This window comes from Neomonachus schauinslandi, chromosome 2 (assembly GCF_002201575.2).
Source record: "Neomonachus schauinslandi chromosome 2, ASM220157v2, whole genome shotgun sequence".
Lineage (NCBI taxonomy): Eukaryota > Metazoa > Chordata > Mammalia > Carnivora > Phocidae > Neomonachus > Neomonachus schauinslandi.
Window position 1 is genome coordinate 149,788,225 of NC_058404.1, and position 19,675 is coordinate 149,807,899.

At 35.3% G+C, this 19,675-nt stretch overlaps 1 non-coding gene across 1 annotated transcript; it reads right to left on the minus strand.

Annotated features, from left to right (window-relative positions):
* Positions 1-19,318: 19,318 nt before the first annotated feature.
* LOC123324202 lies at positions 19,319-19,428 on the minus strand. Its single transcript, XR_006539689.1, has one exon. It is a non-coding gene; the product is annotated as a U6 spliceosomal RNA (small nuclear RNA).
* Positions 19,429-19,675: the final 247 nt, after the last annotated feature.

Sequence of the window (19,675 nt, forward strand, 5' to 3'; positions counted from 1 at the left end):
TGGCCTATTATTTTCTCTCTTTTAAAATGTTAAATAAATGTAAAATAGGAAGTGAATTCTTCTCCCAAAAATAACTCATATACTTGCAGTTTTTATCTATATTGCTAGCACTCCTCAATATTCTATAATTTAGGACTTATAATTGTTCAGTTGAGAATTATTTATTTTCCTAATGTCCCTCTCTTTCTTTATTTCTAGAGAGATGTTATAAAATGACATATTTTATATGGATAAATAATTACTGAGGGTGCTTAAATATCAAATTATAATTCCAAAATCAAGTTTTTTCTTTAATCAGCTTTGAAATTTCTGGATTTCTGTTGTGAGAAATCATGGCATCTTATACTTTTTTTTTGGTCTGTACTCATTTCAAATACATTTCTTAAACTTGTATTCTAGACTGTAAGTTAGACTGTGATTTCTGTGGAATCAGGAACTATATTTTATTCTTCATGTCTTCCCCAGCATTTTGCTCAGTGTCTGCACATGGCACATATGGAAAAGCATGGGAAGTACACCTAAGCCCAGTAGTGGAATTGTGTCAATTATACTAAAAAAAAAAAAAAAAAAAAAAAAAGTACACCTAAACCAGACTTTGGATTTGAAGTGGATCAGAAAAGATGTCCTGGATTAGGTCACACTAGAATTGACCCTTAATGAGTTAATCCAAAGAAAGAGAGTGTGGGAGGATATTTTAGGTACTCAAGACATGTTATTTGCAAGTGGTGATTTAAAGGAGATCATTGAAGTATTCTGTGACTTGCAGAGCATTCCATATGACTATGGTATCAAATGAATAGATGAGGCTTGAAATATTTGTTGAGGAAAGATTGCAGACGTCTTGTATACCATACTCATAGAACTTGCATTGTAACCTAAAAGCAATGTACAATCACTGGTTTTAATCAGATTGGTGATAATCAATCCCCTTCCTCCCTCCCTCCTCCTCTCCCTCCCTCCCTTCCTCCCTCCCTTCCTTCCTTCCTTCCTCCCTGAGGTGATAATCAATCCCCTTCCTTCCTCCCTGTCTCTTTCTTTTAATGATCAATGCCATGCTAGGGTGTATATATTAGGGCTGAGTTAAAATTGAGAAATTTTGGTGACAGGATACAGAGAATAAGGGAAGGAGTAAAATCTAAAATGATACTTGGGCTTTTGTTTCCCAGTGTGGATGCTAGTACTGTTTTTTTTAATATCAGGAATATTAAAGCTAGATAGCTAGAGAAGGTGAGTTTGGTTTTGTGCATTTTGAATTTTAGCTGCCCATGTAACATCCAGATATAGAGGCCCAATAGATAGACATTTAATTGAAACTTGGATATGAGTACCTGGAGTATTTTAAAGCATCATTATTTCACTGGTAAATATTTCATTTATGTATCTTAAAGTGCTTAATTAGTTGATTTGGGAATTAATCTCAGGAAGCACTGGTAGAGGAGAGAAATGAGAAAGGAAAAGGAAGTAAGTTAAAACAGAGTGTGCTATTAGCAAGTTCCCTGTGTGATAAAACTGAGATTTTGTCCCACTGGGGTCCTATGACAGACTGTGTAGAATATGCCTGAGTAGTTCCCCCTGAAAGGTGAGGCTGCTAGATTATTTATCCACTAACTATTGTCTCTCTCTGGTAGAGGCTGCTTCCTGGGAGCTAGCTCACCACACTTGTGTCCTACCCTGCATGCAGGACTCTAGCACACTTCTGCAAATAAAGTATGCCCTCAGACAGAGTCACAGATCCTGGTAGTAAGAAGCTATGCCAAGGGGATACGGTTATGGGAGGCATCAACAGCTCATCCTTAATGTGAAGTAGATCTTGTTTAGAAAGATGGTTCTGAAAGCCATCAGCATTTAAAAGGTAATTAAAGCTAATACAGTATCATAAGATCATTCAGAGAAGAGGGTCTAGAATGGAAGCCTGTAGAACACTAACATTTAAGGGAGAATATAGGGAAAGATAAATCTGTGAAAGAGAATGTCTACTATCTTTATGTGGTTAATATGTCCAAGAGACTTGCCTTGAATATGCTTAAAACAAAACAAGATAAGCAGATCAAAAGCTAGTGGAGTCACCATTTATCCACTTATTATTTCTTTGATTGATCTATCCACAAATACATTTGCTTCGTAGTAGCTATGGCCACATCTAATTCATCACTGCATCTTTAGTACCTTGTATGCATCTTTAGTACTTGACTTAGAATATATACCAAGTATTTTTTCTTTTAAACAACTTACTTCAGACTACTGAATTTACCTAATACACATTTTATTTTATTTTTTTTCAAAGATTTTATTTATTTGAGAGAGAGAATGAGAGAGAGAGAGCACATGAGAGGGGGGAGGGTCATTTGGAGAAGCAGACTCCCTGCCGAGCAGGGAGCCCGATGCGGGACTCGATCCAGGGACTCCAGGATCATGACCTGAGCCGAAGGCAGTCGCTTAACCAACTGAGCCACCCAGGCGCCCTTTTTTTTTTTTTTTAAAGATTTTATTTATTCATTTGAGAGACAATGAGATAGAGAGAGAGCATGAGAGGGGGGAGGGTCAGAGGGCGAAGGAGACTTCCCGCTGAGCAGGGAGCCCGACGCGGGACTCGATCCCGGGACTCCAGGATCATGACCCGAGCCGAAGGCAGTCGCTCAACCAACCGAGCCACCCAGGCGCCCCTACCTAATACACATTTTAAAATAAAATTAGAAAATGCAGTTTAGGAAATGTGTGTATTAGCAAGACATAGACATTTTTAAAAGAATATTTTAATTCCGTATTTTTGTTTTCAAAAACCTGATTTTTACTCCATTTTTTCTTTTAAATTAACAAACTTTATATTTCGGAGAAGTTTGAGGGTCACAAAAAATTGATCAGAAAGTGCAGAGGATCCCAGATCCCCCTCTCTCCACCCACACAGGACCTCTACTACTATGGCCATCCTGCACCGCAGGGGTACATTTGCTCCAATTGATGTACTGGGATTGGCACATCATTATTATCCAGATTCCACAGTTTGCATTTGGGGTTTACTTTTGGAGTTGCACATTCTATGGGTTTGGACAAACGTATAATGACATACCAGCCTTATGGTATCATACAGAGGAGTTATATTGCCCTAAAAATCCTCTATGCTTTATTCATCCCTCCCTGCCCCCTCCAATTACTTCTCAGAAGATAGAAACTGATGAACAGAGACTTACAGGGATTTGTTCACCTATTCCCTTTCCATAGATTTATTTCATGGTCTTGAGGATTTGTTCCAAATTGAGAGCACAAAAATGAAGACAATAAGAAAGAAAACATATGTTTAACCTGTAATGAAGTGTTGGTTTCCTCAGTTCATTTTATGTTTTTGATAATATTTGATTCAAGTTATTTCTCTAAGCCAACATATGGAAGTCAGAAAACTGCAGAGAATGTTTCCAAATATTTCTGGCACAATCGATTATGGCTTTTCTGCCAAAATGTTTCTTTTCCTTAGATGTACATCCTTTGCATCATTTTGCCTGCATTCTACTTCAAGTCATAAGTTATATTTATGTGTAAGGTCTTTCTCATTTGCTTAGTAGCAGTTGGTGAGCAAGCAAACCCCTAATGATGATTTCTGTGATCATTATTATTTTTGAAAATGACTCAGAAAAGAAAAATATGTACTGGTACAAGACATGACTCAAATGAATTCTTTTTTTTTTTTCAGAGAGCTTTTCAGCATTGTAGTTACATTACAAGCACACTTGGAAATCTGCTCCATCCAGGGGGAATTGGCTGTGGAATATCAGGAAATGTAGGCAGAAAATTTAGAAAAGGATTGCATTTTTTAAAGAGATTACGTCCTAGTTTTTACAGAGGGTCAAACAAAAAATGACATTGATAGATTGGAGCAAAAATGATTTTTGAATGGGTGTGGCATTTTGAGATGCAGTGGACATTCTGTGTCCCCATTTTCTTTGTTCCTCTTCCAAGTGAGTGTTCTTCATAGTGTAGTCTTCCATAGTCTTTATACATCTTTTTAAAGGAACGGTTAATCTCTACCTGCTGTGTTTAACCAAAAAAAAAAGCTCAAAAAGTCTTTGAGTTTTTTCCTTTTACCTATTTGTTGTGTATTCTCAAGTCCTTTTATTTTTTTTTTAACTTTTCACTAAGAATGAAGATGATCATGTTAAGCAAATACTATTACTGTTGGCTTCTAATTTTTGTAGAATATAGCAGTTTGATTCTTCATTTCTGTACAGTCCTTCAAATGGTGTATCATTAAGTTGACACTTGATTACAAAAATTTAACAGCCCAGAAAAATTCTTCTGAGAGCTTATTAGCATCAGCAAATGGTTCTGCATTCCTGTCTTTCAAAGATTTGAAGCTCATCTATCAATTTTCCCCCTGAAAGTTAAAGAACTTTAGAATGAGAAAAACATCACCATTTTTTGAATAGTGAAACAATTAAAATTTTTTATTTTAACTTCTGTGAGACTTAATTTCCTCACTATAAAATTGGGATCGTAATCACTATCTTGGGAAGTGATGGTAAAATAAAAAATATGTGTGGAGTACCTAATGCACTACCTAGTACACGTAAGGTTTTCCTTAATTTTGGATGATATTCCCTTTCTCCTTCTCCTTATTCTTCTTCTTACATTTTGATCTAGATCAATGGTTCTCAAACTTTAATGTAAATCTAAACCATGTAAGGGGCTTATGAAAACACAGATTGCTGGGCCCTGCCCCCAGAGTTACTGATCTAGTAGGTGTGGGGTAGAGTTGAGACTGTCTGCTTCTAAGAAGTTGCCAGTCTTGTTGAGTGAAGAGCCAGCACTTTGAGAGCCACTGACCTGGAAAAATAATGCAAATGTAGTGAAGTAGAGCTTTGTCGCTGTCAGTATATTTTTTCTGTAGTTATCTCTGACTAATAAATATTATCACTTTATATTCTGAAAATTAGTACCCATGTACTATAAAATATTAACCTACCTATATCTAAATAACTCTCCCAGTGCCCTCATTTATGTAGACAATAGTGTAAAGATTGCTCTTCTGAAATTATGCAATATTTTGGTGAATGTTAGAATTCAGGTCATGTTAAAAAAAAAAAAAAGCAAGACTTTCCTCAGTTGGGCATGTTTGAGACAAAATGAGAGTGGTGGAGTTTGTTTGTTTTGTCTGAGCAATTGACTGAGCAACAAGCAACTGCCTGAAACTTGAAAAGTCTGTTATTTGTATTTCATTATGATGTAAGGAGACTTGCTCACCACAGTAGGTATTGTTATTGTACTTGGATATAATTTAGAGAATATTTATTTGAATTGAATGATACTTCCGTTTTCATTTTATCTGCCAGATTTATTTGTCTTGTTCAGTGACCTATCATGTCACTGGTAATGAGAATGTGGATAACACACTTACCACCATAACTAGCAAAAAGGAAAGATCTCCACTCTAAAAGATCACATTTAATCAGAAATAGCTTGTCATAAGTTAACAAAACCCTTCACTCTTTACATTCAGCCAACAACACTGCCAAGTGTCCAAAATCTAAATGTAGTACATGACACATACACAGTGCAACTGCAAATAAGAATAATTCCTGATGAAAAAATAGATATTTAAAATGTGAGTGTCAACTTGTATTTTTGGCATTTTCTGAGTCAGCTTTTATGTAGTGTTAATGCAATCTCAAGCTATATATTAAAATACTCTTATGGTTAAAAATAACATATGCAAAACTCTCACAATGTGGTTAGACTCTTGTAAACATCAGGGACAGGTTTCAGAATTCCTCTTTTCTTTATACTCACACCCTGGGTGATCTCATACTCTTTTATTGTTTTAAATACTGTGTACAGGCTAAATTCATATGTATGGCTTGGGTTAAATCTAGGTCCTGAACTCCAGATTCTTATAACTAATGGTGTATTCAGCATCTCCAATTGATTATTGAAAAGGAATCTCCATTATAACATGTCACAATCTGCTCTTTCTTTCCCAGACACTTAATGGTGGCTACTCTACTTAAACCACTAAGTTAAAAACAATGACTGCCACCTTTGTCTCTGTATTTTTCTTCTACCCTATATCCTCTCCACAAACAAATATTATCTGTTCTGCTGCAAACATGTAACCAGAATCTGGCAATGTCTCACTCATCTGTTGTTACCACATGAGTTCAAGCCCCATCATCTCTTACCTACATTATTATAATAACCTTTCTACTTATCTGTTCATATTTATCGCTTCTTCCATTGTATATCTTCCCAAGAGCTGTAGAATTAATGTTTTAAAGCATATGGTAGATCATGTACGTTTTTTCTCAGAACCCCACAGAGGATTCCCATCTTTCTCAGAGTAAAAGTTAACATATTACATATAATTGAGGCCACCACTAAGTATGTGAGCTCAGCTGAAGCTACTATGGTGTTCTTGAAGTTCTGATACCAAAATCATAAAAAGACATTACAGAAAAAAGGTAATTATGGAACAGTATGCATCAGCACACAGATGCAAATATTCTAAACAAAATTTTAGGAAATAAAATCCAATAATATATGAAAGGATATTAACTGATGACCAAGTGGAATTTATCCCTGAAATGCAAGCTCATTTTAATATTTAAAATAACAAATCAATATAACTTAACAGATTAATAAAAGAGAAAAACCTATTATCACCTCAATAGATGCAGAATAATATTTGACAAAATATAACATCTATTCCCAAGAAAAACACTCAGTAGCCCAGAAATAAAAGGAAACCTCCTATACCTGATAAAAGGCAGCAATGAAAAACATACAGCTAAAATCATACTTAATGGTAAAAGACTGAGTGCTTTTCCTCTAAGCTTAAGAAAGACAGGTATTTCTGATCTCACTACTTCTATTCAACATTGTACAGTAATTCAAGTAAAAGGATGAAAAAAACACCTAGATTGGAAAGAAAGAAATAAAAACTGTCTTTACCGGCAGATGACATGATGGTATGTATAAAAAAGCTAATGGAATATACAAGGAGGCTAGAACTGATTGAATTTACAAGGTTGCAGTATATGAGATCATATACAAAAATCAACTATATCCATATATTAGCAATGAAAATTAGAAATTGAAATGATAAAATAATGCCATTTACCATAGCATCAAAAATAAAAAATACTTAGTGATAAATCTGACAAAAGATGTGGAATCCATGTGCATTGAAAACTATAAGCTATTGCTGAGAAAACTCAGTAAAGACCTATGTAAAAAGAGATACATACCCTGTTCATAGGTTAAATTGATCTTTAGATTTAACACAATCTCAATAAAAATCCCTGAAGTCATGATTTGGGGGGTAAAAACTGATAAGTAGATTTTTTTAAAAGATTTTATTTATTTATTTGACAGAGAGAGACACAGCGAGAGAGGGAACACAAGCAGGGGGAGTGGGAGAGGGAGAAGCAGGCTTCCCACTGAGCAGGGAGCCCGAAGCAGGGGCTCCATCCCAGGATCCTGGGATCATGACCTGAGCTGAAGGTAGATGCTTAATGACAGACCCACCCAAGTGCCCCGATAAGTCGATTTTAAAATCACATCAGAATGTAAAGCATGTGGAATGCCAAAACAACTTTGAAAACGGATCTTGAAGCTGGAGAATTAACACTCTTCGATTTCAAGACTCATTATAAAGGTACATTAATCAAGACAGTGTGAGATTGGCATAAAGACAAGCAGATAGATCAATAGAACAGAGAAGGGATTCCAGAAATATACATATATGGACAACTGATTATTGACAGAGATAAAAAAGCAATTCCATGGATGTGATAGCATTTTCAACAAGTGATTCTGAAACACTCGCATATCTATATGTGAAACAAAGCAGCACACTTCATACCTCACACTATAGACAAAAATCGACCAGGTTTGGATTATACAGCTTAATGTAGAACCTAAAACTAAAAAGTTCCAGGAGAAAATCTTTGTGACCTTTGTTTATTCTAAGATTTCTTAGATACCATATAATAATATATAGCAATAAAAATTGATAAATTGAACTTCATCAAAACTAAAAATGTCTACTCTTTGAAAGACACTATTAGGAGAATGAAAAGACAAGCCATAGACTCAGAGAAAATATTTGCAAATTATGAATCTGACAAAGGCCTGATTATATCCAGATTATATAAGGAGTTCCCAAACTCAGTAAGATAATAGCAACCCAGTAAAAATATGGGCTAAAGGTTTGAACACACACTTCCAGATTATATAAGGAATTCCCAAACTCAGTAAGATAATAGCAACCCAGTAAAAATATGAGCTAAAGGTTTGAACACACACTTCAAAAAAGATATAGATAGTAAACAATCACATGAAAAGATGTTTAATATCATTAGTCAATAGAGACATGCAAATTAAAATCACAATGAGAAACCACTAAAAAATTACTAGAATGGATAAAATTAAAAAGATATATCAACTGTTGAAAGGATGTGGAGGAATAGTAACGCTCATCCACTGCTGGTGGGAATATAAAATGGTACAGACACTCTGAAATATAGCTTGGCACTTTCTAGGAGTTAAACATGCCCCTATCATATGATCCAGTCATGTCATTCCTAGATATTTACTCAGGATAAATGAAGGCATATATCCCTTCAAAGACAAGTACAAGAATGTTTACAGAAACTTTACTGGTAATAGCCAAAAATCTGGAAACAACCCAAATGTTTATCAGCAAATGAATGCTTGAATAAGTTGTGATATTTCTGTACAATGGAATACACTCAACAATAAAAAATATGAATTAGTGATACATGCAAGTATACGGATAAGCCTCAACATAATTGTGCAGAATAAAGCCCTATAAAAGAATACATGTTATATCACATATAAAATTCTATAAAGTGCAAACTAATCTGTAATGGCATAAAGTAGGTCAGTGGTTGGCTGGAAATGGGGATGGGATCAGGAATGGCAGTGGGGGCATTACAAAAGGGCACAGGAAACCTTTGGGGGTTGTAGATACATTAATTTCTTTGATTATTGTGATGAATTAACAGGTATATACAAATGCAAATCTGATCAAACTGTAAATGTTAAATATGTAGGATTACTCTATGTTAATTGTATCTACTACATGTTGTTAAAACAAGAAATAGTCAATGTTTGAATTTAAAGTGTTTTTTGCTCTGATGGCCAAATGTAAAAAAGAAAAATTATTTAGGGTTATATACATTGTAACCAGTGTCAGTCTCAGCTTCAATGTTTTTAAAATTTTGGTTTTAAGAAGCACATTTTTCTCATGATCATAAGTAAATCATAAGCACAAAGATCTTATAAAATTTTCCTAGTGCTTTTTCCCCTACACTGAAATGTAATTTTAACAAAAACAATGTGTTTGCATCAGTAAAGGAAGCATACCGATAATCTATCCACAAAGCATAGGCGTGTCCAAAAACCAAGAGTGTAGGAGGCAGGATGCCAGCTTCTAGTTCACCATCATTGGCGACTAGTCACTCCAATAACAGTGTAACCTGAGGAGGGCCATTTAACAGTGTCCCTTGAGGTTTAATAGGGACAGCAGGGCTATATATTACTGGGCAGACAAATGTGATAACACGTGAGCCTTTGGCCATCCCTTTAAGTAAAGTAAATTTACAAAGGAGCTTATTGGATGCTAGCTATTTTCTACTCTAAGTCTGTCTGAAGATCTAGTGGCTGCAAGTTTGGCTAACTTAACCCAGGAGACTTAACCTAGGTGTGAATAGCTGCTGTCTTTGCAATAGAAGGCATACACTCATATTTCAATACGCTTAGCGTGCCCTGTGTAACCTTTAGGTGAAAATATTATGGCATAGATAACTAATCTAAGAGATTCTTTATACAATAATGAGGGAGTAATGTAAAAAGAAAGTAAATTCAGTGTTGGCTTCAAAGTCATTTTGATTCCTTTTATGATTTAGAATAATAGATAAGTGGTTAAATAATACCTGAAGAACTATCCTATGTGGCGCCTGGCTGGCTCAGTCAGAGGACCATGCAACTCTTGATCTTGGGGTTGTGAGTTCAAGCCTCACACTGGGTGGAGAGATTGCTTAAAAATAAAATCTTAAAAAAAAAAAAGAACTAGTCTATAACATGGACACTGTGCCCCTAAATAGTCCAGCCCTGGAGTCCTAAGTTGTTGAGGTTGATCTAGAACACTGCCCTTTTCTCTAACCCTTCTTTCTCCTCAAGCTGTACACCTGGAGGAAGTTCCAATTTTCCCTGCATATGCATTTAACCCTTTTGCTGTTCCTCCATGAATTCTTTCATTATTATCATTGAGGTATAATTGACATATGTTAGTTTCAGGTGTACAATATAGTGATTTGATATTTGCATCTATTACAAAATAATCATCACAGTAAGTCTCATTAACATTGTTACCAGGCATAATTGCAAAATGTTTTTCTTCTGATGAGAACTTTCAAGTTTGCACCTTTCAAATATGCAATATCATATTATTAACTATAGTCATCATGCTGTACATTGCATCCCTGTGACTTGTGTATTTTATAATTGGAAATTTGTACCTTTTGACCTTTTCATTCATTTCTCCCACCTGCCATCTTCCACTTCTGGCAACTACCAATCTGTATCCACAGGCGGTTTTTGTTGTTGTTGTTGTTTGTTTGTTTGTTTTTGTTTTTTTAGATTCCACATATAAATGAGGTGAAGCAGCATTTGTCTTTCTCTGTCTGACTTATTTCATAATGCCCTCAAGATCCATCCATGTTGTTGCAAATGATAAGATTTCGTTCTTTTTTGTGGATGAATAATATTCCATTGTGTATTTATACCACATTTTCTTTATCCATTCATTCATCGATGGACACTTAGGTTGTTTCCATGTCTTGGCTATTGTGAATAATGCTGCAATGAACATGGGGAAGCAGATATCTTTTTAAGTTAGTATTTTCTTTTTTTTTCCTAAAGTTTTTATTTGAGAGAGAGCAAGAGTGAGAGAGCACACACACACACACACACACACACACACACACATGCGCGCGCGCGCGCAAGCGGGGGGGGGGGAGGGGCAGAGGGAGAAGCAGGCTCCCCACTGAGCAGGGAGCCCAACACAGCGTTCGATCCCAGGACCCCGAGATCATGACCTAAGCCAAAGGCAAACACTTAACCGACTGAGCCACCCAGGTGCCCCTAAATTAGTATTTTCATTTCCTTTGGATAAATCACCAAAAGTGAAATTGTTGGATCATATGGTAGTTCTATTTTTACTTTTTTGAGAAACTTCCATACAATTTTCTGTAGTGGTTATGCCAATTTACATTCTCAGCAACAGTGCACAAGGGTTCCCTTGTCTCCACATCTTGGCCAAAATTTCTTTTTTGTCTGACAACCTTCTTAATGCATGTGTATTTTTAGTCTGAATTTCTCTTGCATGGTATTTTTTTGTTTGTTTGTTTTGTTTTGTTTTTTACCTGTGGCTCCCATTCATTACTCATTACTCACTTTGCAAACTGGTCAGAAATAGGCCATTTCTAAGATATTTAGACTGAATTATACTCTATTAGTTGACATCTTCAAGCCCAAAAGCATTAGATCAATTCTGCTTATTGGAGCTGATAATTTTGAAAATGTCTTATGATTACAGTTATTTCATGTAGTGTTGGATATGCATTGGAATAGTCACTGTGTTTGATGATAATGGAAGGACTCTAATGTTTGTACAGTGAGGCTGTTCAGGCCAATCAGCTCAAATTCTTCCATTTTGACCTACATTTGAATCCTGCTTTCAGTTCTGGTCTATTTAGGGCAGTACTAAAATCCAATCAGCTCGGTATAAGGTGTTTATGTTTATAGTTTTCAGTGATGAGGAGGTGTGATTTGCTTTATGGTGTGTGTGTGTGTGTGTGTGTATGCAATAATTTGCTACATTATTGTTGCAGTATTAATAGGATCAGCCTGTGGGTTTTGCAAAGATTGTGGAATACAAGTACAAAAGTGTATTTTTTTTCAAAAAAAGATGTTATCATATTTAATGGGTTTTGAAATTTTTTAAAATTCTGAAGTTAGAACAGGGGATAATCCTTATGAGTGTCAAAGATGTGGAAATTGAAGCAAGTCCCATCAGTGCCTTCATTCTGAGAATAATTTTCTATGCTGGTTGCTATTCTGTGCCCTGCATGAGTGACTCAGTGTGCACCTAAGGACCATTTTAATGTGTGGCATCTGGATGGACACCTGGAAGCTGTGAAGCTTTGAACTAAGGAGCCATTAATGCTTAAAAAAAATTAACATTAATGTTGATTATCCTCTTTAACTTGTTTCACCCACAACTGCTCAATCATTCTGCAACCAGATTACTGCCAGGTCCATATGTTTCTGTGTCACTTAGGCTTGACTAATTAAAATATTCTGTTGTAGGTGCTGCATAAATTTTAAAAGTCTGAAACGTCTCTCTAACCAACTGAAGGGACTTTTAATGTTTTATGAGAATTAATGTATACATTTCTTTTAACCTGCCAAATACCAAACATATGACCTAAAATTTTATGTTCTGTTTGGTTTTGATTCAGAACAAAAATCTATGCGTATCAGCTGTGTTCTAAACGTCGCCAAACTGAAATACTCTTTATAATCCTGATAGTTTCCTTAATGTTTTCCTTTAGATTTACTCTTGTTAATGATTATAAGAAAAATTTTTAGCCAAAGAATCTATGAGGAAAGGCTTAGTCCTCATTGGTAAGGAAAGAAATGCAAACTAAAACATCAATCAAATACCATTCCCTTCTTTCAAGTTGTCACTGATATGAAAAGATAATAATCAGTGTTAGCATTCTCAAGCACTGCTTATGTGAGTGCAAATTGGCAAAATATTTAAAACACAATTTGGCAGCATATAGTGAGTGCCTTGATGTTTTCGTTTTGTGTCAGTTTCATTCAAAAAGAGAAAATAATCAGATATGTACAAATATTCATTAAAATATTTATCATAGTGTTATTTTTTATCATGGTGTTATTTAAAACAGCACAATGTAGAAATTTAAATGAGTAATAATACAAAAACTTTTCAATTAATCAGTTCTTCCACATGATAGACAAATGCCTTGTTTACAGTGTTTTTGAAGACTAATGCCAAAGGAAATTTTCCTTTTTAAAATTTATTTTATTTGTTTTTTTTTTTAAAGATTTTATTTATTTATCTGAGAGAGAGAATGGGAGACAGAGAGCATGAGAGGGGAAGGGTCAGAGGGAGAAGCAAACTCCCTGCTGAGCAGGGACTGATGTGGGACCCGATCCCGGGACTCCAGGATCATGACCTGAGCCGAAGGCAGTCACTTAACCAACTGAGCCACCCAGGCGCCCCATATTTTATTTGTTTTTAAAATTTTAAATTTTTAGTTGAAGCATAGTTAACATATAGTATTAGTTTTAGGTGTACAGCCTGGTGATTTGATAGTTATATACAGTGCAAAATGCTCACCACGATGAGTGTGGTTACCGTCTGTCACCATACAAATTATTACAGTATTATTTATTAACTATATTCCTTATGCTGTTCTTTTCATCCCAGTGACTTACTTATTTTATAACTGAAAGTTTGTACCACTTAATCCCCTTCATCTATTTCACCTATTCTCCCACCCCCACAACTACCAGTTTGTTCTGTCTCTTTCTTTTTTTGTTTATGTACTAGTTTGATTTGTTTTTTTTAAAATTGCACATATAAGTGATATCACATGGCATTTGCCTTTCTCTGTCTGACTTATTTCACTCAGCATAATACCTACTCGGTCCAACTATGTTATCAGAGATGGCAATTTCATTCTTTTCTATGGCTCAGTATTATTTCATTGTGTGTATATTATATATATACCACATCTTCTTTAGTCATTTATTTATTGATGGGCACTTAGATTGCTTCCATATTTTAGCTACTATAAATAATGTGGTAACAAACACAAGGGTGCATATATCTCTTCAAATTAATGTATACCAAAGGAAATTTTCTTGATATGATAATATAATGTTAAGGGAGAAAAATCTTCCAAGTAAACCAACCCACCACATACGTATTTACAGAAATACTGAAGGACAGTGCATTAACATTCCTTATCTCCAGTGCTATTTTTACTTGTTCATTGATTTATTTTAATCTATTTATACATTTCAATAAAGATCATTTCTTTATAATCAGGGAAGAGTTATTAGAAATAAACAAACATAACAAATAATTGTTATTTTTAAATAGCTTTAAAATTTATCTCTTCGTGAGTGAATATAGTACATTTAAATGGTCCCATTTAATTTTTAAAAATATTTTTAAATCTCTTCCTCCAACAAAATTCTAAACTTCTTGAGGTTGAACCTATGTTGTTTACTTCATTGTTATCTTGTGTAGCATCTTTCAGAATGCATAGGAATCAACTCTGTGAAGTTTTAGTAAAATACATATGCCCAGCCCTATTTCTAGAGATTCTCATTTAATATGCCTGTTTTGTCACTAGGGATTCTGGTGTACACAAAATCTCAGTCAGGAGTTCCCTTTTAAGATTTAATTAATAATGTTAGTGAAAGATATGATGCTATTACTTACTACCTCATTAATGGAAAGAATTTATTAGAACTTTCTTTGAGTTTGTTCAGATAGGTTCATTTAGGGGCGCCTGGGTGGCTCAGTCTGTTAAGTTGCTGCCTTAGGCTCAGGTCAGGATCCCAGGGTCCTGGGATTTAATCCCACATCCCTCCTGCTCCTCCTGTTTGTTCTCTCTCTCTCTGTCAAATAAATAAATTTAAAAACAACAACAAAACAAAAGAAAAAACCAAATAGGTTCATTTGGACACTGGTTCATACTGTAGGGATACCTTGGTATAGAGATTAATTTAAAAAATAGCTGTCTTCCTTTTGGAGGCTGGCAGGGTATAAATAGATACACAATAAAAATAATTTTTCTCCATAGTTAGATTCCAAGTCAGGAATCTCTATGTAGACACTAGTTGGGAAATAAAAGAACCAATAAATTAAGTCAGGTCACATATAATTTGTTTAAGAACATATGCATTATTTTCATTCTCTGTTACAGAGCAAGGCCACATATTTCTGGATTTTTTTTTTTTTTTTTTTTACTTTTCATCCACTTCTTCCAGCATCACTAAAGAAAATAATTTTTTTTTAAAGATTTTTTTTATTTATTTGAGAGCGAGAATGAGAGACAGCATGAGAGGGAGGAGGGTCAGAGGGAGAAGCAGACTCCCTGCCGAGCAGGGAGCCCGATGCGGGACTCGATCCCGGGACTCCAGGGTCATGACCTGAGCCGAAGGCAGTCGCTTAACCTACTGAGCCACCCAGGCACCCAAGAAAATAATTTTCAACCTATTCTCTGATACTTCATAAAATAGAGCAGCAACAAGGATCAACACAATAACACAAACACTGAATAATTCGGTTATGTAATTAATTTTTGAAACTGTACTCCTCCAAACACATGTACACACACACACACACACACAGGTAATAAATATTTTTCACTTTTGATATTATTTTAACTGATTTGTGTTAGTAACAGTTGTCTGCTTACAGTTTCTGAACAGTCAGGCCCTGCTTGAGAGTCATGCTTAAAAACCATGCCACTCTGACACAGTCTTAAGTGGTTTAAGAAGATTAAAGAAATGATCTCCTTAGTCCTAATTTGATCCCATGGGAATATATTCTTGTTAATTTTGGTGCTCTCCTCCTTTAGCTATGGAAATGAGCAAACTATTTTTAGTTAATGTAAGGACATAAAACCAGAATTCTTGCCTTGTAAAAGGTGATTAAAATTTAAAATGTTATTGCTAGTTCTACCTTAAATTCATTGCACTTGAACTATTAATTTATTAGTTTTTAGGAGTGAGTGCTGTTAAAATAACTAAACAAGGAGGCCCTTATACCAAGGTAGCTCCTAGGTAGCACTGGCAGCCTACCTAAGCAAGCCAAAACCTAAACTGGAGTCAATGAGCTTTGGTCTGAGAAAATGAAACTTAAGAACAACCAATGACAGGCAAGTAGACTTTCCCACAGAAGGCAGATGCTCAAGCCATAGCCAATCAGTTTCCTTGCTTTGCTTTTGCATCTTTTCTATCAAAAGCTCTTCCCCTGCTCCTGTCCTGTCTGGGAGTGCTCTTAACCACTTGTGGTTTGGCGCTGACTATTTGTAATCTGTACACGCAAACGCTTGAAAATTTTAATGCACCTCAGTTTACCTTTTAACAGAGCTTAACGTAACTAGAAGTTTCTAAGCAAGACTTTCAATGCTGAATTGATACTTACAAACTCATTAATCAACAGATAAAAATATTTTGGGAAATGTTTCTTTAAATATTTCCAGAGGTATTTCTTTCATAAATTCCTCCAATGTTTAAAATACTGTTTTCAAATTCTTCCTTAAGTCTACTTAAAAAGCCTCCTGAATTGGTTTAAAGCTGGCCAACCTCAAATTTTTTTTGTTCCTGTGGAGTAGGAACATATCTAGTCACCACTTTTATCAGAATATTTTAGAATTTAGGGGCACCTGGGTGGCTCAGTAGGTTAAGCATCTGCCTTTGGCTGAGTTGTGATCCCAGGGTCCTGGGATTGAACCCCAAGTGGGGATCCCTGCTCAATGGGGAAGTCTGCCTCTCCCTCTACATCTACCTCTTCCCCTGCCCATGCTCTCTCTCTCTCTCTCTCAAATAAATAAATAATCTTTTATTAAAAAAAGAATATTTTAAAATTTAAATATCAAAGAAAATACGGAATGTTCCTAGAGAGGGTTGTTCTTAATAAACTGAATGAGAATAAACTTGGCAGGTAAATAGTCATTAGAAATGGGATTAATTCACACCAACACATTATGGTAGTTAATTTAGAACCTGCGGGTGAGAAGAAAAAAAATGTGAGGCCCTATCAAGTTTACTGTGTGACAGGAAGCACAAAGTGCAGATCAAAGGCCCCACAGTGAAATCTGGGAAAACTTAGTTAACCTTCTTTGGTGAAATTTAGAGCAAAGCCCATGGTTCCTTCAGCAGAGAAACCTATTTCCATGTTAGTTCATAATTTTTTAATAACAACTTTTTGTAATAATTATTTTCTAGACATCCAAAATTGAGCAAAATGCTCCAATATCTTTTTTTTTTTTTGGAGAGAGAGAGAGTGAGTGCGAATGGAGGTTGGAGGGGGAGCAGAGGGAGAGGGAGAGAGAATTCTAAGCAGGCTCCATACCCAGCACTTAAAGCCCGACCTGGGGCTCAGTCTCATGACCCTGACCTGAAATCAAGAACCAGCCACTTAATTGACTGAGCCACCCAGGCACCCTAAAATGCTCCAATATCTTGAAGACACATCAGTTAGCTTTGTGTAGATGATATTAATTTTGAATACAAATATCTGCTTTAGACTATCATGTATGTGAAAGGTATGCAGGTGGTCCTCACTTTGCACAGCAGTGCAGAACCATAAAAAATGATTGTACAAGTTGAAACTGGGAAAGTGATCCTAAAACAATGGGGGAAATTATCATTGTTTCATAACCTTTAATTTTTTTTTGCAAAAATATTAAAAAACTCTCTGATTTGGTTATAAATCTACAGAGAAATGAACAAAATATTAAAACTATTATTTAGTGCGCTGTTATTTAAAAATTAGAAACAGAAAATTGTTTTATTTTTGGAAAAATCTTATCAAGAACAGTTTGAACAGTGCTTGCTTTCTTTTTGTTGTGTAACTTGTGACATAGAGTATTTGGCTTGGTAATTATTATACTCTTTTCTAAGTTTGGATCAGCTTTCAACAAAATATTGTTTGTGTGTCAAGGTCGTGAAATATCTTCGAGAGTTTCTTTAGTGTGAAGTGTTTTTGCCAGCATCACTTCCTCTGGGGCATCTTTATCCCCTTCTTCACAAGCACCCTCCTCATTGATGCCAGTAGGCTCACCTTTGCTGTGTTCCTCTGGCTGTGTATGCATAGTCTGTTAGCAGCACTGTCAACATTTCCACGGTCAGCTCTTTCGTCTAAAATTTCATTTATGTACAATGCAAATCTGGCAAAGTTATTTTCAAAGTGAGGTAGAAGTTTCTTCCATATTGCATGCGTTTTGCTTGCTGCCATGATGCTTGAGTATTCTCAGTTGCATGCTTTATGTTATGTATCTTTCCAAACTCAGCTAAAGAAATGACATGATCTCCAATTGAAGCTTCAGGAGTCTGTCCAAAAGTCCAACTAAGATAAAAAGATTTAAAAGTTGAAATACCTCCTCAGTACAGAAGCTGGCTTAATCAAGTCGTGTTTGGTGGTAGAAAGGTGGTAGAAATTTTTATGCAAGTACCCTAGAAAATTAGAGTGATCTAGAGTAATGTCCACCAGTATTAGTGCTTTAAATGTTCTAGATTATTTTGCCTTTTGTATCTCTCTACCACTGGGAGATAAGGAGGCAGCACGACTACATTTTTGTTGTCTATGCATGAGTAGCAGATATACAGTGACCAATCACTAACAGACTTTGAAAGAAAGAAATGACATGATTTGTTACTGGTCATGATTTGCATCTGTTATTTACATAGTGATTTGTGGAGTGAAGAGATAGCAGCCGACTGTTCTTTATGCCGTCACTCACAGTTAATATATGCTGGTAGCTGAAATTTGAACAGTGTTTTCAGGGGACTGGTGTTATTTAATTAAACCAGAATAACTGAAATACTGTTCAAAATGAGAACTACTTTTACTAAGCTTAACAAATTTATCTGAGGATTCTGTACTTAATTTTTCTTTTCATAAAAATGTGTTCAGCTGCTTATTTATTTATTTATTTTTTCCAAATGATAGCATGGAGCTTTAAAATGTAAGAAATAATTTTAACTTGGTAAACTTTAAAGTATAAATTATTTTAACTTCCTTACACTAATAAGGAGGATAGTAGGTGGAATCTGCCTTCCATCCTTATGTGCAGCTCAGGAAGGCAACAGGAAAGGAAGATTTATTTCCATCTCTGCCTGCATATGGTCGGCCAAACAGCCACTAAAGATCGCATCTCTAGTGCTCTTACATGTATAACAGACAACCGCACTTTGGACTAAACGTGGACCTTCACTATGTTAGCCAGCCTGGAGTGGAGTCTTGAAGAAGAAAATATGCCCATAATTACATGCATAGCATCCTTGAGAAATTGTGGAAATTTGGGGGAGTAGGTAATAGGCCCAGGGAAAAATCCTTCTTCTGGCAAATCAACAAAAAGGAAAGTTTTCTTTCTAGGTTCTAGTTAGAACATTTTTTTAAGACAGGTTTCCTGAGATATAATTTGCACAACGTAAAACTTCCCCATTGTAAGTGTACAGTTCAATGAGTTTTAAAAACAAGGAACACTTGATAAATTTGCATGTCATTCTTGTGCAAAGCTATGCTAATCTTCACTGAGTTGTTCCAATTTTCATTCCAATATATACTGCCAAGTCAAGCACTCTCAGAATTTTAATTTTTGGCAGAAATTTGCCATCTAATATTTTTCAGAACATAGGGGAAGGAAATGTTAGGATTTATTTTTATGATGGACATTGTATGTATATTTAATATTTATTTTGGAAGCTTTTAAGATAAAATATGGATAGATAAATAACCAGATTCAACCAAAATGTACTGAATCTTCATGTTAGTTTTAGTATGTAGTTGTAATCCATATTTTATTAGTGAAAGAAGACATTTCCTCAA